The following is a 12834-nucleotide window of genomic DNA, read 5'->3' as shown; positions in this document are numbered from 1 at the left end:
ATAATAAATGGCATCTCAATCCCCAATAAGTTAGGGTTATCTATGAATTGTATATTCTGTTCAATTCTGTTAAGGTCCCCATCCCACTACTAAGAAAATCACTTTCTCAAGGCATGTAAGGATGTTCTACTCAAAACCTAATCTCTACATGGTAATGACAAAAACTAATTAGGATCTAAAAATGAAAGAGCAAGTAACTGACAACCGCTATAAAATACTTTACAATCTAATTTCTCAGTAGAGGTTCAGTGACGGAGCCAAGAATTTCACTAAAGGGTTCAAATATAAAAAAGTAAACACAAAAAGTCAAAGATGTTCACTAATAATATAACACAAAAGAATGCTCTGGTCTTACATGTATACCCAAAATACTAGGATATTTGCAACTGGACTCTGTCTTTTAAGGCTACTACTTGTTATTGTTTACTGGTTGATGAACTTAAAGGTGAAATGAATAATTATTTGATGACAATTTGAATGTTGTTCGGGAGATTTTGTCTAAAAAGAATAGTTCATTATACTTAATAGTTCTACACTTTGGAAAGATGCCTATTCTGTGGTTCATGAAGGTTGGGAAATAAAGAACGGAGCAAAAATTTTATAGTGACACAAATTATTAAGATGAAAGAATACATATTACTTCTAGGTTATATAAGTAACTTTATCATCAGACACGCTACTATATACCATACTGAATATGCAACAATAATCGGAAAAAGTCATTAAGGATTATAGATGTTTCAAATAGTTTGCAGCTCTTCCATATCTAAAGCTTTGAAATTCTCACAAGTTAAATCATAAATCTATTGGTACAAAACATACAGTTTGGAGAAATTAAAGTTAATGGTGTAGAAAGAAGCAAGAGCTGAGGTAATGTAAAAATATGCAAAGCATGGCACCGCTGAGAAAATTAGCCACCACGAATAAAGATGATAGTTTCAGCTTGGGTCAAAAGAAATACATTAAAGTTTGACAACCAATTAGTAGGTGTAATGGGGGATGATTGATGAAGATGAGGTCATCAAAGGCTTCGTGAGGCTTGAAAGTCGATGGGTCAATGGTCAGATCATATTGAAGGAGCCAAGTAGCACAAAGAGAAAAGGTAAGGAGGAACTTCTAAAAGGAAAAAAAGTAGCACCAGTTAATGAAAATGTTGTTATGGTAATACAAAAACCAATAAGGCTTATTTTTTTGATTTTCTTAAGTGTATGAAATTTCATACTAACATGCTATAGAAACAAGTATTATATAACTTTTCTACAAAGTTCTAGAAAAGGCGAAGTCATGATTGAACCGATATATTATTGAATTTCATAACTCAATTAGAGAAAACAAAATAGTACTGTAGTGGACCAGGAAACAGAATAATGCTATAATGAAACCAAAAGGAAAAACAAATTAGATAATGAGGTAAAGATATATATAGTTGAGATACCTTTTAGTCTTCCTTTATCATAATTTATTTCAGCTTGCGTTTACTGCTTTCCGGGGTAGCTTTTGAAGCGATCGATATTGGTGGATTGTTAGTAATTTCTTTATCGATGATTGACGTGATGGACAATTTCACTGAAACTGTATCCTAATTTTTTGTGTACGGCCTTTCACTTAGAGAGTAAATGTCTTTCCCAGCAGTTTGTATTGCACAGGTAAGAGCGGCAACAGTTGCTTCTGGGAGACGAAAGAAAAAAATAAAAATTAAAAGGTTATCGTGTGTTATTTTGTAAATAATATTTTACCTTGGTTCAACGTATGTCATAAATTTCAACTGCGGTGAGAGATAACAACTCTTCTCTAATTTTTCTGAAATTGTTGCTGTTACAGAATCAGTATCATTTTGAATGGCAACGTCAAATTGGCATCTGTTAAGGTGGCAAGAGTTAATACATATAAGTAATAATTTATTTCACCTGTTGTACGTGTTGATTATTATAAATTTATAAATAGATATTCAGTAAAATGAATAAATATAGATACCTAGGTTTAAGATGTGTTGGTCGATGACAGATTGTGCGATAGAATTTTACCAGCGACCAGTTTCTTGGAAAGTGTTGCTTGCATCCAGGGTAGAGTAAAATACAAAAGCGTTGTTTCTCATTGGGTGTTGACAACTATGTTTGGACATGAAATATTTGGGCCTTGACAAGTGTGTGAAAGGGTAAGATTTATTAAAAATTCAAGTAATAAAGTAAATTTGGGAGATAAATTAATATACCGAAGGTTGCTCATAGATATTGGCAATAGGTATGATGTGTTCTTCAAATGGAACAAACAAGAGTAAGCCTGTAGCTTTTATACTTTTTGTGGCATATGAGTTCAGCAGTGATTCCATTTCATTCTACCTGCATATAAGTTAAAATGTTATATTTTATTCTTGTATGAATATATTTATTCATAATAAGAGGTGTGTCTTTTATACCATATCTTTAATTCGACGGCTTGCAGATATGAGGGGTTGATATGGATTGTTGTATCAAATCTATTCGCCAAGCCTACATGTAGTTGAATAATTTGTATTAATTCGAATGCTATACGCTTTAGGAGGGGCAAATTTTGAATACCTGTATGATTTACCTGAAGTTGAAAACGACTTTGATTTGCCCACTTTTTTGGCAAGGATAACTGGAAAATCTTTAAGTTGTTTCACATGTGTGAAAAGTTTGTCTCTATAAAGGTCTACGAAGTCCTGCTAGAGTGTCAGCTTTGTTGATTTTTTCCTGTGAAAATATTAAAAATATAGTCAGTAAATAAATGAACTATGTGAGTAAATAAAAAGAAAAAATTTACAATTTATTTACTAAGGTAATTAAAAGCAGAAGAGAACTTACTGATGATCGATAATAATGAACTATTGAATTCTTTTTTCATTTTCGGCATATGATGGAGTGCTACCGTTTATGACAATGACAAGAATATCTAACAACAAATTAAGAGTTGTTAGTATGTTAGAATAATAATTAAAAATAAGTAATAATGTGAGATACAATATTGAAAGGAACCAAATTAGGATCCCTGATAATCAAAACTGTCAAATGATGCAACATTTAGCTGTGTTGGTGGAAATAATGATTGTTCAGGGGGCGTAACCACTTCTATTGGTTCAACAATTGTGCTTCGGTCAATCATCCAGGTGAAGTCATGAAGAGGATTTCCATATATCTTGGTTGATTCTCGCACATTCGCCATTGATGTCAAATATGTTTGAAAAGGAATAAGCATGTCTTCATAATGTGTGATATCTGTGCCAAAGATGATAGCTTTTACTTGAGTTTCCTATGAAAAAAATGATAAAATTATTCAATAATGAGAGTTGTAGTTTTGATATTCTTGACCGGTAAAAAAGAACAAAGAGAAGCAGTAATATTATAAGAAGATTACAATAAGTTTTGTAGAAAAAGACAAAGCAAATATTAATATGAACAAAAAATTAATAATCAACGTTATAGAGTTGAAGCGCGGTCATGTATTATAAATTGACAGTTATTTGAAAACTATATAAAAGATATTCTAAATTGCTATTTGTGAGTGTGACGAAAAATAACTCTTCATCTTGTAATATCAGGAGCTGATATTTTTTATTTCCATATCTATTGCTTCGATAATGGCCTTTATCTATTACCTGAATTTTACAAGTCCAGTCTGTGGTGCTCGAGGTAATTTTGTTGATATATAATCTCTCTGCCATGTCTAGAAACTGAAATTGAAATGTATAAATGCAAAAACATACGTCAAAATCACAAACGGAACAAGAATTGTATAAAATAGAAGAATATAAGGTTAAATAAAATAAAATGTTTTATTAACCCGTGAAAAATCTAAGGTAATTTTAAGAAAAAGATTTTTCAATAATTTCATCATAAATAACATTATATGTAGATTGACTATCAATATTATCGGGTACATATGGTGTAACGTCCCAATTTTCTGAACCAGAATGCTATACGATGCTCATGATTCCGAAGGACCACAAGCTAACCCATGACTGATATTTGTACCTGTACACTGCGTAATATATGAATATAAATGCAGAAATATGAACTGAAAGGCCATAAGGTTCAATACTGAATGTAATCTGAATAATAACAATGTTCGAATAAAGTGGTATCACAATACCAAAACAAAACCAAAATACTGAAGTCTGAATCTAGTCTGTAATCTAATCTGAAAGCCTCTAACTGTCCGAAGTAGGGAGTGAAAGGAATATGTCTCCAAATAACTCCCGACTACTGAAAGCCAAATTGAAATACTGAAGTAATAAAGTAGTAATCATGTCCTTGGAGAATGAGGACTCACTGCTAACTCTGACTGCTGAAATCTGCAATGCTACTACTACTCTGAAACTCGTGCCTCTGAACCTATGGCATAAAATAAAACACCATAGCGCGAATGCGTCAGTACGACTGAATATACTGAGTATACGAGTGAGGTTTGCTAAATGCAAAGGGTTTATATGCATGAACAATGCTGACTGATATGAACGTGAGAATACATATATGCATAAGTAACTATAACTGAACTCGTGGTGATACTGACTACTGAGTCTGAATGCTGACAACATGAGTATACTGATACTGAGATACTGAGTTCCTGAGTTCAATGATATTAATATGTAAGTCACTACTAAGTAAGAAACTGATATTGTATTACTGAATAGATGAATGACTATTTCTGACAGTTTGAATTATGAAGAACTAGTCTGATTGACTGTGTCTAATAGTCTTGAAACTGAATACTGACAACGTGAGTTATGATGAATGATATAACTAATATGACTATGATGATCGGCATAACCGATGTAACTGATACTGAGCGACTGTATATGATAGTCTAAGTTCTGATGGAACTATCTGAGTTCCGTTCTGTATAGAGTAACTGAATCTGAGATCTGTCTTATCTAGTGGGTGATCTCTGAGTATAATGATAATAAAGATGATTTGACTTAGTTTGAGATCAGTCCTACCTAGCGAGTGATCTCTAAATCTGATGATACTGATTGACTATAGTTGAGGTCAGTCCTATCTAGTGGGTGATACCGAAGTCTATTGATAATAATAGAGATTAACTATATCTGACAGTCTTGAATCTGTAACTGAAACTGTGGGATGTATTCATCTAACTGACATGCCCCTTTCTAGCTAGTCTGGGGTCCAACCTGTAACCCCAGTTGGAAGGGTGTCAGTACCGCACCACTGGTAAAGACAACTGCTGTGGAGTCAGTCCTAATCTAGCGGGTGACCCCTAGGATCAGTCCTATACATTTAAATATGCTAACGGGTGATCCCTAAGTATGTCAGTCCTATATAATAGGTGACATCTCGTACCTACACTGGCTACGTAGTTCTGGAACTTAGGGATTGTTTCTAGGGATCTCAGTCCTATCTAGCGGGTGAGTTCCCATCCCTAGGCTCGCTCGGTGCTGAATCCTACTCCCATCTGAAAGATACTGGACTGATTAGTTGAGCTGAACCGGTTAGCTGAATTGAACTAATTAGCTGAACTGATACTAGTGGTATTTTTTAGCAGAGCTAAACTGAGTTTACTGAGTTTTCTTGACTGATGGAATGTACTGATGTCAGAGGACTGATTAAGAGTACTATAGTTACTGAGATTTTACTTGAAATACTAGAATCACTGAGATTACTGAACTACTGAGATTTTTGAGATTTCCTAAGTTACATGGTTGACTGAGTTCTATGGATCATGGCTTGACTGAGAGTATCGTGAAACATGACATGGCTCTAGGCACACAGCTAAATCATCGGGTACAAGTACCCCTAGGATTCGATGGAAAGAAACTAACAAAGCATGACTTTGCTCTTCTTGAACACATGACCAATATTCACTATTCAAAATACCATAAGTTAGGGATTTCATACTACACATAGTTCTCAAAGTCTTATCCATGGAAGGGAATGCACATAATAACATGCCATAAGTCCATCAATCTAGTTTCATGAACATTCCATCAACGATCATGATGTATAACAATATCATAGAAGTTATTATTTTCATAAGGGTGTAGCATGCATTTGTCATTTAGGTCACAATTCAACTATAATACATGACTTCTAGTCTTTTAGGCATTTTATCAAACACCATACATGCACATTTTGTGGCATAGGTGTATTAATCAATTTAACAATCTTGAGCCACCCAAACTCATGGATTTTAACTAACATGCTCACATACTTCCTGAAAATACATTAAGATACCATCTTGAAACTCCAATAACAGCCATCAAAATGAACATGATCACACCATAACAAGAAAATCATAATTTATTATTTAAAACTTATTTCTTGGACTCCACGAACGAAAGGAATCTATGGATAAACACTACGCATACCTTAGCGATTGAATCTTGAAAGAAAATTGACCTTTCTTGAATGTTCTTGGATTGGGAATCTTAATTCTTGAATATCTTGTGGAGAGTGTGATGGGATCTTGAAGTTAATTAAGAAGAAACCCTAAGTTTGTTCTTGGGAACAAAGAGGGTTAAGTGCTTTTGAAACTAAATACTTGTAACACCCCGATTTTCTGAACCGGAATGCTACACGGTGCTTATGACCCCGAAGGACCACAAGCTAACCCATGACTGATATTTGTACCTGTGCACTGCAATATATAATATAGTAATGTAAAAAACATGAATATGTAGTCCATAACGTTCAACTGAATAATGAATCTGTCAAAACATAATATCCATATGGGTGAAAGATACCCAAAACAACTAAAAACTGAATCATATCTGAACTAAATCTGAAAGCCTCTAAATACTGTTTGAATAAAGAGTTGAAGGAACATTTCTCCAACTAACTCCATCTAGAAAAACTGAACTAAAATAATGAATATAATAAAATAATATATCATCCTCGAATGGATGAGGACTCACTGCAACTCTGCGGCTGGAATGCTACTGCTGATCTGGAACTCATGTCTCTAAACCTATGGTGTAATATATAAAGAAAGCACCATAGCGTAAATACGTCAGTACACTGGAGTACTGAGTATACGAGTGAGGTAGGCTAATGCAAATGGGTTTACATGCATGAACAATGCTAACTGACTGACTGATATGAACGTGAGAGTACAAACATGCATGCATAGAGGCTGAGATCATGAGTACATGATAGCAAAATCTGTACGTTAATACAAGGTTTACTGGTAACTAATCATGACTGAAACTGTAGTTCTGATAACATAAATGATTGCGTCTGATAGGCTTGAATCTGACGGAACTATCTGAGTTCCGTACTATAACTGAATTTGACTGTATCTGACAGTCCTGGTATACTGATATTTGAAAAACTGTCTGAGTTCTTTTATTGAGACTGGGTCTGAAACTGTGGGAGGTAGTTGTTTAACCAACATACCCCATATATGCTATTATGGCTTAGTCGGGGTCCAATCTCTGCCCTGACTGGAAGGGTGTCAATACCGTGCCACTGGTATGGACAACGTGTAAGCAACCCTCCTATAACAGGTAACTCTAGTGAGAATGGTGGGAACCCTCATATAACAGGTTAAACCACCTCATCTACCCTTATATAACAGGCTGTGATATCTCAACCTATGCTGGCTACATAGTTCTGGAACGTAAGGATGACTGCTAAGAATCAAACCCTCATATACAGGTGAGTTCCCATCCTTGGGTTCACTCGGTGCTAACTCCTACTCCCATCTGAAGAGACTGAACATGATTTAACTGACAGTACATGAGCTGAACTAACTAAATTCCATTAACTAACAAAATACTACTAATATCTGATAACTGACTGAGATCATGAGGTTTCCTGAGTCACATGACTGACTGAATTCTACTGAATCATGGCTTGATTTTGGATATCGTAAAACATGACATGGATCTAGGCACACAACTATGTTTTTCTGGTACGAATACCTCCAGAACTCGATAGAAGGAAACTGACACACATGACTGACTTGATCACAAGATTGGAGTCCACAATTCATAATATCATAAGTAGTGGATTTCATATAAATCATGGTTCTCAACATCTTATACATAGGCAGGGGAATTCATACTACATGTACATACTTGCATAGTTTTAATATCATGGTCATTCCATACCACAACCATAACACATAACAATAACGTGGAATTCATGTGAAATCATAAAGCATAGAGCATGGAATTCATATCAAATTATGATGGTTAACAGTGGTTTGCCATTTAGATACTATTGAATCATGGAAACTTGGTTTATAACACATCTAAGTACTTTATCAAACACCTTGTATGCACTCTTTAAGGCATAGGTGTATTCACAATTTACACCACATTAAACCACCCAAATTCATGGGTTCCAACTATATAATCATAACCTTCATGAAAATTCATCAAATTACTACTCTATAGCACAAACAACAACCACCAACATGAACATAATCATATTACCACAAAACATTCATGATTTAGTAGTTAAAGATTGATTCTTGAACTTTATGGACGAAAGAAATCCGTGGATGAACACTACGCATACCTTAGATTCGTCCTCGAATGAGAAATCAACTGAGAGGGGATAAAAGACAAGATGAACATGAATGACTGAAATCTGATCTCATGACTGGCATGATAAATATACTGAACTCATGTATATCTAATGCATGGATAACTGGTACATGAATGCATAACTGATAATCTGATAACTGAGTTTCTTAAGATGAGAATGCATAGCTGATGCATGATCTTATAACTCAACTGATACATCAATGCGTGACTGAGTATGCAATGGTAATAGGTACTAAGTTTATGCTGGGAGCATGAACATAAAACTGAATAAGCTTAAGGAGAACTGTTACCTTGAGCTTGATCTGAATTGGCGGAAAAGAGATGAGGATACTTGTATGCATATCTACTTCTGCTTCCCAAGTAGCTCCCTCATGAGACTGATTTCGCCAAAGAACCTTAACTAGAGGGACTTCTTTGTTCCTTAAACGACGAGTCTAATAGTCTAATTTTTCAACTAGAATCTCTTCATAAGAGAGGTTGTTCTGAATGTCAATGCTCTAAATAGGGACTACAACTGCTGGGTCACCTATGTACTTCTTGAGCAAAGATATATGGTAGACTGGATGAACTAAAGCTAGATCTGAAGGCAATTTGAGCTCATAAGCTACCTTGCTGAAACGACTGAGAATCTTGAAGGGACCGATATATCGGGGACTGAGTTTCCTTTTCTTGCCGAACCTCTTCACTCCCTTCATAGGAGAGATCTTAAGATAGACAAAATCATTGACCTCAAACTCGAGATTCTTTCTACGAACATGTACATAAGACTTCTGTCGGTTTTGAGCAGCCCGAAGTCTCTCTCTGATCAACTAAACTTTCTCTAAGGCGTCGAATACCAAGTTAGGACCTATAACTGAGGCCTCACTAACTTTGAACCAACCGATTGGAGATCTACACCTCCTACCATAGAGAGCTTCGAATGGAGCCATCTGAATACTAGAATGATAGCTATTATTGTATGCAAACTCAATTAAAGGCAAGTGGTCATCCCAAATTCCCTTGAAATCAACTGCACACACCCTTAGTATATCTTCAAGAGTCTGAATGGTCACTTCTGCTTGACCATCTGTCTGAGGATGAAATGTTGTACTGAGATAAACTTGGGTAACAAGACCCTTTTGGAATGCTTTCCAGAAGTGAGAGGTGAATTGGGTGCCTCTGTCTTAGATGATAGATAATCAAACACCGTGTAATCTGACCAACTCCCTGATATAGAGTTTGGTGTAATAATCAGCTGACTAAGAAGTACGAACTTGAAGGAAATAAGCTGACTTGGTCATCCTGTCTACAATGACCCAAACTGAATCATATGATGATGAGTGTGAGGCAAACCCACCACGAAATCTATGTTCACTTCTTCCTACTTCCAAGTAGGAATGGTGAACTCTTGCATGGAACCACTAGGTTTCTGATGCTCTATCTTAACTCGCTGATATGTAGAGCATTTAGACACAAACTTTGCAATATCTCTCTTTATCCCACTCCACCAATAGATCTCTCGTAAGTCGCAGTACATCTTATTGGCCCCTGGATGAATCGAGTATCGCGCACCATGCGCTTCTGCAAGAATTTGTTGCCTCAAGTCATCTACACCCGGAAAACACAAAAGACCCTGACAACGAAGAACACCATCTCCCCTTTAGGAGAAAACCTCCACTTTCTGATCCTGAACTGACTCTTTTAGCTTGACAAGGCTAGGATCTCAGTCTTGCTTTTCTTTCACCTCAGAAACTAGAGATGACTCTGAGCTACTCTGAACACATACACCAACCTCTGAAGAGTCGACTAAGCGAAATCCTAGTCTGGCAAGCTGATAGATTTCCTGAGCTATTTTCTTCTTGCTATCCTCAACGTGAGAAACACTACCCATGGAGAGTCTACTGAGAGTGTTGGCCACAACATTGGCCTTTCCCGGATGGTAAAGGACACTCATGTCATAATCTTTCAAGAGCTCTAACCACCTTCTCTGACTAAGATTGAGATCTTTCTGAGAAAGGACCTACTGGAGACTCTTATGATCTGTGAAGACGTCTACTTAAACTTTGTAATGATAATGCCTCCAAATCTATAAGGCAAATACTACGGCTGCTAACTCAAGATCATGAGTAGGATAATTCTTCTCATAGGGCTTTAACTGTCTGGAGGTGTAGGCTATGACCTTACCATGCTGCATGAGGACACAACCTAGACCAACTCTGGACGCATCATAATAGACTATGAAACCGTCTAAACCATCTGGAAGAGCTAAAATTGGAGCTGAGGTGAGTTGAGTCTTCAACTCTTGAAAACTCTTCTCACATGAATCTGACCACTGAAACATGACCTTCTTCTGTGTCAATCTAGACATGGGAGATGCAATAGAAGAAAATCCCTTAATAAACCATCTGTAATAGCTAGCCAACCCCAAGAAACTCTTGATATCTGATTGAAATATGGGGCGAGGCCAGTTTCTTACCACTTCGGTTTTCTGAGGATCTACTCTAATGCCATCATCAAAAATAATATGGCCAAGAAATGCTACTGATCTTAGCCAAAATTCGCACTTACTAAACTTGGCGAACAACTGATGATCTTTGAGAGTCTGAAGAACAATTTGGAGATGGTCTGAATGATCATGCTCTATGCGAGAATAGACCAGAATATCATCTATAAAGACTATGACGAACATGTCCAAGTACTGCTTGAACACCCGATTCATCAAGTCCATGAAAGCTGCAGGGGCATTAGTAAGACCAAAGGATATGACAAGAAATTCAAAGTGACCATACCGAGTACGGAAGGCTGTCTTCAGGATGTCACATTATCTAACTCTGAGCTGATGATAGCCTGATCTGAGGTCTATCTTAGAGAAGTAACTGGCACCCTGAAGTTGGTCAAACAAGTCATTTATTATAGGAAGTGGATACCTGTTCTTGACCGTAACTTTGTTGAGCTGACGGTAATCAATACATATTCTGAGAGAGCCGTCTTTCTTGCACACGAATAAGACTAGTACACCCTATGCGGACACACTGGCCTGATGAATCCCTTATCTAAGAGATCCTTCAACTGATTTTTTAGTTCCTTGAGTTCTGTTGGTGCCATTCTGTATGGCGGAATAGAAATAGGCTGAGTATTTGGAAGAAGATCAATACCAAAGTCTATTTCCCTTTCGGGAGAAATGCTTCGAAGTTCTTTGGGAAAGATATCTGAATATTCATTAAAAACTAGAACTGATGCAAGACTGAGAGATTAAAACTGGAATCTTTAACATGCACGAGATGATACACCCCCCTTAGAAATCATTTTCCTTGCCCGAAGGTAGGAAATAAGTTGACCCCTGAATGCTGAAGTACTACCCTTCCACTCTAGGATGGGCTTATTCGAGAACTAAAACTGAACTATCTTATTTCTGTGGTCGACTATGGCTTAGCCATAATGAAGCCAATCCATGCCGAGAATGATATCAAAATTAGTCATCTCTAACTCAACTAAATCTGTTGACGTAGATTTATGAAATATCATAATTCGGTAGTTTCTGTATACCCGCCGAGCTATGATAGTTTTACCTACTGGGGTAGAGACTGAAAAGGGCTCTTCTAGTATTTTGGGACCGTTTCCAAAATCGCCTGCTTTGTAAGGAGTAACAAAAGACAAGGATGCACCTGGGTCTAGCAAATCATAAATATGAACATGGAAAATCTATAACGTACCAGTAACAACATCAGGAGAATTTTTCTGATCTTGTCGTTTCTGAAGAACATAGAGTCTGTTTAGGCGTTGCCCACTAGTAGCACTGGAAGTGGCACCCTGCTGGTTCGGGCGACCAAACTGAGCTGTGGAACGATTCTGCTGACCTTGAGGACCTGGCTGAGGACAGTCTCTAACTTTGTGGCCTGGCTTGCCACAACCGAAACAAATACCTTGACCCGCTCTACACACACCTTGATTGTGCTTACTGCAAGTCTGACATTGAGGATAAGTACGGGCACTACTAATACTGCTCTAAGAGTTAGAACCTGGTGCTCTATCTCTGTTGTCGTCTCTGAATTTCGACACTGGGGTACTAGCGGAGGAAGAGGCTGGAACTGCTGACTTAGGATAAAACTGGGAGCGATTTTCTCCTTCTGATTTGGGCTAAGCAAAACTGAAACTGCCTGATCTTGATCTTTTGTTCTGCCTCTCCCTAGTCTTAACCATCTACTCCTCTATCTGCTGGGCATGGGTTATGAACCTGGATAAAGTCATATCACTATTCAGCATCGCAGACCTACACTCATTTGCCATGCTATCATTCACCCCTGACACGAACTTGCTCATCTTAGCCC

The sequence above is a fragment of the Capsicum annuum genome, chromosome 10, assembly GCF_002878395.1.
Source record: "Capsicum annuum cultivar UCD-10X-F1 chromosome 10, UCD10Xv1.1, whole genome shotgun sequence".
NCBI lineage: Eukaryota > Viridiplantae > Streptophyta > Magnoliopsida > Solanales > Solanaceae > Capsicum > Capsicum annuum.
This window is presented reverse-complemented; position numbering follows the sequence as displayed.